The sequence below is a fragment of the Neophocaena asiaeorientalis genome, unplaced genomic scaffold (assembly GCF_003031525.2).
Source record: "Neophocaena asiaeorientalis asiaeorientalis breed wild unplaced genomic scaffold, Neophocaena_asiaeorientalis_V1.1 scaffold248, whole genome shotgun sequence".
Classification (NCBI taxonomy): Eukaryota; Metazoa; Chordata; class Mammalia; order Artiodactyla; family Phocoenidae; genus Neophocaena; species Neophocaena asiaeorientalis.
The window spans coordinates 1,143,295-1,151,497 of record NW_020185320.1 but is presented as its reverse complement, the minus strand read 5'-3'; positions in this window follow the sequence as shown (position 1 = coordinate 1,151,497).

Here is an 8,203-nt window from a genome sequence, read left to right as displayed (position 1 = left end):
TCCTTTGTCAAGTCCAAGATTCAAGTCACAATTCATAACAATTTTTTTTCTTCTCTATGATTTGAGCATTATTATCATCAAAGAACATACTCAGTTTTACCAAACTTACCAAGTGAGTTTACTTGATGGACAAAGTTTTATTTTATTTTTTTAAATAAAGTGTTCAAATACTTAAATTAATGTTTAATTAAACATTAGAGTGCATTCTACTCTAGGTATAGGTAATTATTTTAATTTTAACTTTATAATTTATTTTTATTGAAGTATAGTTGACTTACAGTATTATATTAATTTCAGGTGTACAACATAGTGATTTGATATTTTTATAGATTACACACCATATGAAGTTATCACAAAATATTGACAGTATTCCCAAACTAGTAGTTGCCGAAGGGAAAAATGGTGGGGGAAGGGTGAAGTAGGTGAAGCAGATTAAGAGGTACAAACTACCATTATAAAATAAATCACAGGGATCTATGTTTTAAATACATACTTTAATATTTTTTCAGACATTCAATTTTTAAATGTAATTGCTTATACAGTTTAAAATCTGAATCTGAAAAAGCAAATCATCCTTTATCTCTGCTTTTCAGTCTTCTGGTCTTTTTATTTGGTGAACTGTGTTATCATTTCTATCAGCAGCCTGTGGAATTTGTAGAGGAAGTACGGGTGACGTTGGCATCTTCTTAGAAGCAGACAGAAATGTTCCACAGCTGTCTCTTCATGAGTTCAGTTTTCCTTGTCCAGGTGTGCATGCTTTGGCCAGTCTGCTAAATGTGCTGAGTCACATGTAGTATGTTCAATGAGCCCTTTGTCTTCTCATTTTAGGCAAAGGAACTAATTGCTCTGATATGTTAACTCGATAACATCACTTAGTCCCATAAATGAAAAGGCAGGAGGGGCCAGAACTGGGAATCTAGTGTGAGGAGAAGTTGCCATGGATGTGGAAGCACAGGGCATTTGGACAGGGATGGGTGTAAGAGCATCACAAACCTGGGTGGGAAACGGAATCTGGAGTCACCAGAATCACCCGGTGGTGGGTGTGAGATGTGATACAGAAAGTGGGTGTGAGGACTGAGTGAGGAGGTGTGCGCGGTGGACAGGCCTTGGAGTTCATGGAAGATACTCTGTGTCCGGAAACCAGAAGCCTCGGGCAGCGTTGCTCAGGAAGGTGGGCCAGGAGACCCAGGCACTGGGGATGCAGGTGAGGCGGCCTGAATAAAAGGGAATGGACTCCAGCTGGGCTTCAGGGTCTGGAGCCTGTAATTCAGGCTGGGCTTCAGAAAGCCGGGGGAGCTCCCCAGACAGGGGAAGAGCAGGGAGACTAGTGGAGGATGCAAGGGTCCCAGGACAGGTAGAGGCTGCTTGCCACCTTTGTTCCAGGCCTTTTGCTCAATTTGGGCCCACTAGTCTGGCAGGTGTATGTCAAGAGCCTGGGAGGGGTCAGCCATGCTTGCAGCAAAAGCAAAAGTCTACACCTAACATATTACTGGATTTGATTCATTTTATTTAACATTAAAGTTTAAGAAGCTCAGGTAATTTAAGTAGTTCAGGTAAGCACTAGGTGAGTGCTTTTTTTTAAAGAAAAAGAAGGCCAGTAACAAGATAATGGTCTGAAATACTTCAGCAGTATTTCTAAAAACTGCTTTGCTTTTCAGGAGAAACTTCATCTAAATCCAATGTCATAATTAGAGTAAGCAGAGAGGTACTTTGTGTCTGAAAGTATTTACTAACTTGGGGGTTTTTATTTCTCTGTTGGGACCAAGAGCACGTCAGAGGTGGAAATGCTGGGCTTAATGTGCCCAGTGCTACCAAGACACGTGTTTTCATCCAGCTCCTGCCATTTTGGGGCTATAATGGAAGAATTACATGAATCATCAGCTTTCCGAGTAAATCTAATTATACTTCTGAAACAACACTGGGGGGCTGCCCTGCCATATTATTGTCTCTGCAACTACATCCTGGTGACACATAGCCCTGCTGCAAGGATGTGCCTAAGTGCCCATGTGACCTTGTCCCCTGGCTAACCTGTTTGGATTGTGGTGGCCACCTCTCCCAGTGGACTCAATCCATTGTATGGCAAGTTCACCAAAGATTCTTCCTCTCAAAAACTTGAATCAGGACTTCACTCATGGTGCAGTGGTTAAGAATCCGCCTGCCAATGCAGGGGACACGGGTTCGATCCCTGGGGTCCGGGAAGATCCCATGAGCCGCGGAACAACTAAGCCCATGCGCCACAACTACCGAACTTGTGCTTTAGGACCTGCATGTTGCAACTACTGAGCCCGCTTGCTGCAATTACTGAAGCCCACGTGCCTAGAGCCCATGCTCCACAACAAGAGAAGCAACCACATTGAGAAGTCCTTGCACCGCAACAAAGAGTAGCCTCTGCTCACCGCAACTAGAGAAAGCCTGCGTGCAGCAACGAAGACCCAACACAGCCAAAAAAAATTAATAAGTAAGTAAAATTAAAAAAAAAACATAAAGTAATTATAGCAGAGGAAAATTCTGTGGGGAGCAGAGCTATGAAAAAAAAAAAAACTTGAATCAAGAGACTCAGTTTGTGGTAGGTGCTGAATCTTGAGGTCGTGTAATGTTGGGGTTGAGGTCTGTGCCTTTAAAGGCAAAACCACCTACAAGCTAAAGTTGGGGGCAGTTAGAGAAACTATGAATAAGAAATTCTATCTGCAGCCCAGATACTACAGCAGTTACAGAGAAACAGATGGAAGCCAGAGTGGGGTGGGGGAGTGTGGAGATTGGTGGGGAGAGAGATTTAGATAAAGAAATAGACCAAGAGGCTGAGACAGTATTTGCTTTGACTTTTGATGGCTCCATGTCCTGCGAGGCCCTCTTTATTTGAACTAGCTTGAACTATGTTTATTCCTTGTTCCTAAACTAACTTTGACTACAACAAACACGAAAAGTTAGGCCAAAGACCTGCTTGTAGAAGTGAGGTATGTTCAAGAGAAGGTAGTTCTGAAAGTAATCAAAGCTTCATGGAGAGAATTTGACACGAATAAAAACCTCTAGACATATTTCAAGCTATGAAGAGTCAATAAGTGTGAAACTATAAACCATACTGTTCCCAGAAGCTACTTTTACTGAAATATTTTCAGAGTCAGCAGTCAGGAATTTTGGAAACTTCTTGTTTAGTTTATCTGACTTCTGAAAACTTGGCTAATAATTTTAATGTCACCTTTTATTTGGTATTTTATACCTCCTTACCTGGAGATGTCTGAGGGAGGGAAAATGTACTTATAATATTGTGGAAGAGAGAGAAAGCTTAAGTCTATACATTCTCAGAGAGAATTTTGTCACATTACCAAGTTGGTGACAAGAGAAGGTGAAAGAAAAGTAATTTATTACTCTCAGCTTGCACCTAAGAGTTATGGTGATGGTTGAGTCATCTGTCCGCCCTGACCTATTTCAGTGATATTTGTGGATTATTTATTTCCCTCTGGCATTATTGGGTGCCAGAGTTTTGTAAAAAGAATTGCAGCTCAGAACTCTGTGGGAGGATGTGTTTTGCTATTGGCTACTTACACAATTAAAAAAAGAGAGAGATGCATTTATATATTGAGTGGGCTGACCAGCCATTTCTTTTGGAGTTTAGTGAAAAGAAGGAAAGAAAACAGTAATATCACCATGAATGAAGATTTGAGAACATTTCAAAACAGGAGTTCAAAGATTAGGGGTAGCAAGGTAGATAATGCTGGAGCCACTGAGAGGCCTCTCTCCCTCTAAACTAATGACTCCCATTTTGGGGGGGAAACCCTCTGGGCTATGCTAATTATCTCAAAAGATATTATGAGATTGATTTTTATTCATTGATTTTTATGATATTAAATTTAAAGAAGAAACCATGTCTTCAGGAGAATTAAAAGGGACATTATATGTGAAAATCTCTCAGGAGAATTAAAAGGGACATTATATGTGTTTCATATTATATGTGAAACACATATAATGTGTTTCATTAAAAACATTATATATGTTTCACATTATATGTGAAAATCTCCACCTCGGTGTCTGCTATGTGGAAGTTGTTTCACAGAAGCATTTTTAATTTGGGAGGAGGTGTCACTAATTCAAAAGCCATCATTGTTCTATGATTTTCGAAGAAGATCTTTAAACCTGAAGATTGAATTAATAGGGTCTTGGGAAGGAGAACTGACGCTTTTTCTGTGGTTTTGGACCATCGGTCATTGCAGGAATTAGGATTATCTGATTGTCTAAGTGACTGAAGTTTTCATATAATAAAGCTGTTTCTATGGCTTAAGGGGTGTGAAGTCTGTGATCAACAGAACATTTTTGATTTGGTAGCAAAAATTCTCTAAAATAAGCAGTGCCCTGCTGATCCTTTCCCTAGTGTCTGTCCATGTTAAACTTACTCTATGGTGAAAAAATGTGTGACCATGTGTGCTGAGGGGGCTCCTGTCCTTGCTGATTCTTTGAGAGAGGGAAACGATTAGAGATCAAACTTCAGCACAGCTCATCCCGGGTTAAAATATGAGTTCTTTAACCTGGACGCAGAGTCCTTCTTGATCCAGCCCTTCTTCAGGCCCATCTTCCCTAACACCTTGGGCCTTGTAGACATACTAGTTACCACCCATTGTTCTCTGGAAACCAGACTGTCTCTCTTGCATCCATATTTCCTCTCCCTGAAATGACCTCGTACCACATCTCTCCTGTCTGTTCTTTTTTTTTTTTTTTAAATAAATTTATTTATTTTTTTATTGGCTGCTTTGGGTCTTCCTTACTGCGCGCGGGCTTTCTCTAGTTGCAGCGAGCGGGGGCTACTCTTCGTTGCGGTGCGTGGGCTTCTCACTGCGGTGGCTTCTCTTGTTGCAGAGCGCAGGCTCTAGGTGCATGGCTTCAGTAGTTGTGGCACACAGGCTTAGTTGCTCCACGGCATGTGGGATCTTCCCTGACCAGGGCTTGAACCCGTGTCCCCTGCACTGGCAGGTGGATTCTTAACCACTGCGCCACCAGGGAAGTCCCACCTGTCTGTTCTTTCAGAGTCACCTCACATGTCTCCGGGCAGCCCTTCTTGACTCTTCCAGTTGCAGTTCCTTTTACAGCCATCATTTCATTTGATCATCACGGCAATACATGATTTAGGGAGGGCAGATGTTAGTCAATAGCATCCCCATTTGATGAACGAGGCAAAGGAGCTCAAGATAAGTGACTTACCTGAGGCCAAAAATCTTATAAACAACGGGATCATGACTGGTACCTAGATGTTCCTACACTAAGTCTAGTGTTTTATCCCTCTATCCCACACTGATTTTGGAAGAGAGAGGCCAGGATGGAATTTTACTTCTAGTTTTGGCTGCTGCAGTTGGCAAGGCTAATAAGATGAAACAAGTTTTGGATGAGAACGAGGGACAATTCCTAGAGGAAAATTGTGTTTTACTTTATGAATAAATATTTATTTGGAGTTCAATAGTCGTCTCCTGGTATAACTGGGGTTTTAGTATTAGTATCTATTAACAGTCTCGTTTATTAGTTTCTTGGCTTAGGGAGTTGCCTATATTAAAATCTAATCACACCTACCTAGATCAGAAGTCAGCAGAACTTGATTCCTAGAGGCACAGGATATAACGTTGCCCTTTGGCCTCAGTCCTACTGGAGGGCTCTTCTTATGGAGTGACGATTACTTCATTGCTATTGGACAAAGCTTTATTGGATCATAGTCAACTTAACATATGTGGACAGTGCACATGACAGCAACTCACTTTCCTTGGAAATTTAATTCTTGGTATTCAACTCACTGTTATTTTTATTTCTTCTTGTTATGCTTTATATGTTTTTCTTAATTTTATTTCTCTGGGTTTATTTCTTCAAACACTTCTTCATTTCTTTGCCTAGTTTATATTTTTAAATGTTTGTGGATTCCTTTTTCATTAAGTCTTTTCTGAGACATTTAACATCTCTAGGATTTTCCCTCATCAACCACTCTCTTCATGTTTGTGCACACTTTTGTTTTTATTAACTTGCTTCAGATTCTCTTTAAACATACTTAAAACATATCATGGGTGTGATCTCATCAGTCAGATGCAGGCTAGAGAGAGAGACATCCCTTTCTTTACTCTTAATTTAATGCTGCTTTTATTGCTAATTTGGATTGTTTATGCCCAAGGGCCATACGTTTCCCAGGAAGCTCATGATAATCTCTTTTCATGGAAAAGATGAGGGAAAGAGTAGGGCTTATGGACAGAAGCCTTACGGGATTCTGGGATTCAACAGGAGTTGTCTGGACTAGGACTTGAAATTGTACCCACTGGAGACTGTAACAGAGGTCAGAGTCCTGGGAAAGAGTTGTGAACAAAGAGTGCAAGATGAAGTACCTCGATGTCTCCAGATATGGACAGAGAATATTAGTATGGATTCTGGGGCCAGTAACTCTGGAGATCGAGGCAGTATGTTAGGGATGAAGTTTGGGGAAGAAGATGACTAGAGCAGGTGCAGGCTGAAGAGGACCCTGGAGCACCAGAGTCAGAACTGGCGCTCAGAGAGGAGAGGAGAGCAGGGCAGCCTGTGAGCACTGGGGTGGAGGCTTGGGAGTTAGGCCATTATCACTCCTGGGACATGGACCAGTGAAAGGAAAACTCAATATTGGACTTTTCTTGACCACACTACGTGGAAGCTTGTGTTCCATTCTCCTAGGAATTTCCTTGCAAATGATTCTCTGTGAATGTGAGAAAAGATGATTAAATGGAACTCCAACCTCATCCCCTTTCTTCTGTCTTGAGAACTAAGGCCATTTTTGCCATTTTCTTTCTTGGGACAGCATTTTGTCTTTGTTGATTAACCTAGAGAAAAAATTATGTTGGTTAGAAAGTATTTCAGGAGAAGAAAGTATTTCATTGGCAAACTTGCGAACTCTGTTATGATGAAGAGAACTGATTTAAAGTAACTTCCACCTCTCAGTTGGAAAACAAATGAAATGTCACTAAGGCAGTTTCTAAATTTCTGCCCATCAGCTCCGGGCTTTCTCCCCATATGTATGTAGTGATAGCGCCCTGTCCCCACTGTAGGAGAAGGACACTCCAGTTTCTGAGCAGGAAGTATATTAGCAGCTGGATTGCTAATCATAAATAAAAAGTTGAATTTTTGACTTAATTGTTGCTCCTTAAGGGGTAGGCACTGGGTGCCCATGATAGCAGGATTTCCTGGGACAGTGACAGATTGCAAGGTTGTCTCTCAACAACAGTTGAGAGACCCTGAAGTCCTACTTTCCTATGAGCTCCATGCACCATTGGGTTGCTGGGTGTTATGGCTGTGCTGCTGGGGTCAACTCTGCTTGTTTCCTAATGCTGTGTTACCCGGTCCTGGTCAAAGAGTCTTTCCCCTGGTTGGTATTGCCAAGGTCAGGCAAGCCTCATTTCTAAGATAGTACCCATTATGACAGGAGCTGAATGTGGCTGGAACCATGGCCACCCTGACCAGCACCACCATCGCCATCATAGCAACATAAGAAGATAACTGGGAAGGAAGAGATTTGGGAAGACAATAAAAGGAGAAAGCTTGCCTTCTTTGAATGGGAACTTGAAATTTGCTACCTGTTTCTAGAGCAGGTTTATCAGCTGCCTAGTCTTCCTTCCTCCCTTCCTTCCTTCTTTCCTTCATCTCCTCCTGGAATTGAAATATAGATTAGAGTAGCAGTCATATTTTGGAGAGGAATGTATGATAATGTTTTTGTGTGTTGTCATAAAAACAAATAGAGCAAACAACAATAGCAACAGCAATAAAGGCCAACATCACAATAAAAGAAGCAACCAATACCCCAAAACACTTGATTCGTGGATTCTGTTTTCATACTCTATGTGGAGAAGGGGAGATGTTCCAGTATTAGAAACTCCTCCCCGACCTTTGAAAGATGGAGCGCTTATTAGATTTACATAGTTAATTTTAAAGAATAGTCAATAGAAAAAAAGGATTTATTAAAGTTGTGGATGGTGGGTCATGACAAGGACCTTCTATCTTGAGGAGGAAGATAATTTCATTTCCCCCCAAATATGTTTCAATACAATTTAAAATATCATGTCAACCTTATCTTCAAATTATTTTGGCTTGCAGGCAAATATCCTTGCAACTCCAACCTTTAAGATGCTTTCAAAACTAAATAACATTAAAGTTATACAGCAATGCAAATGAGCTTTTGACATTAGTGGAAACACTTTCAACATGTTGATAAACTGCA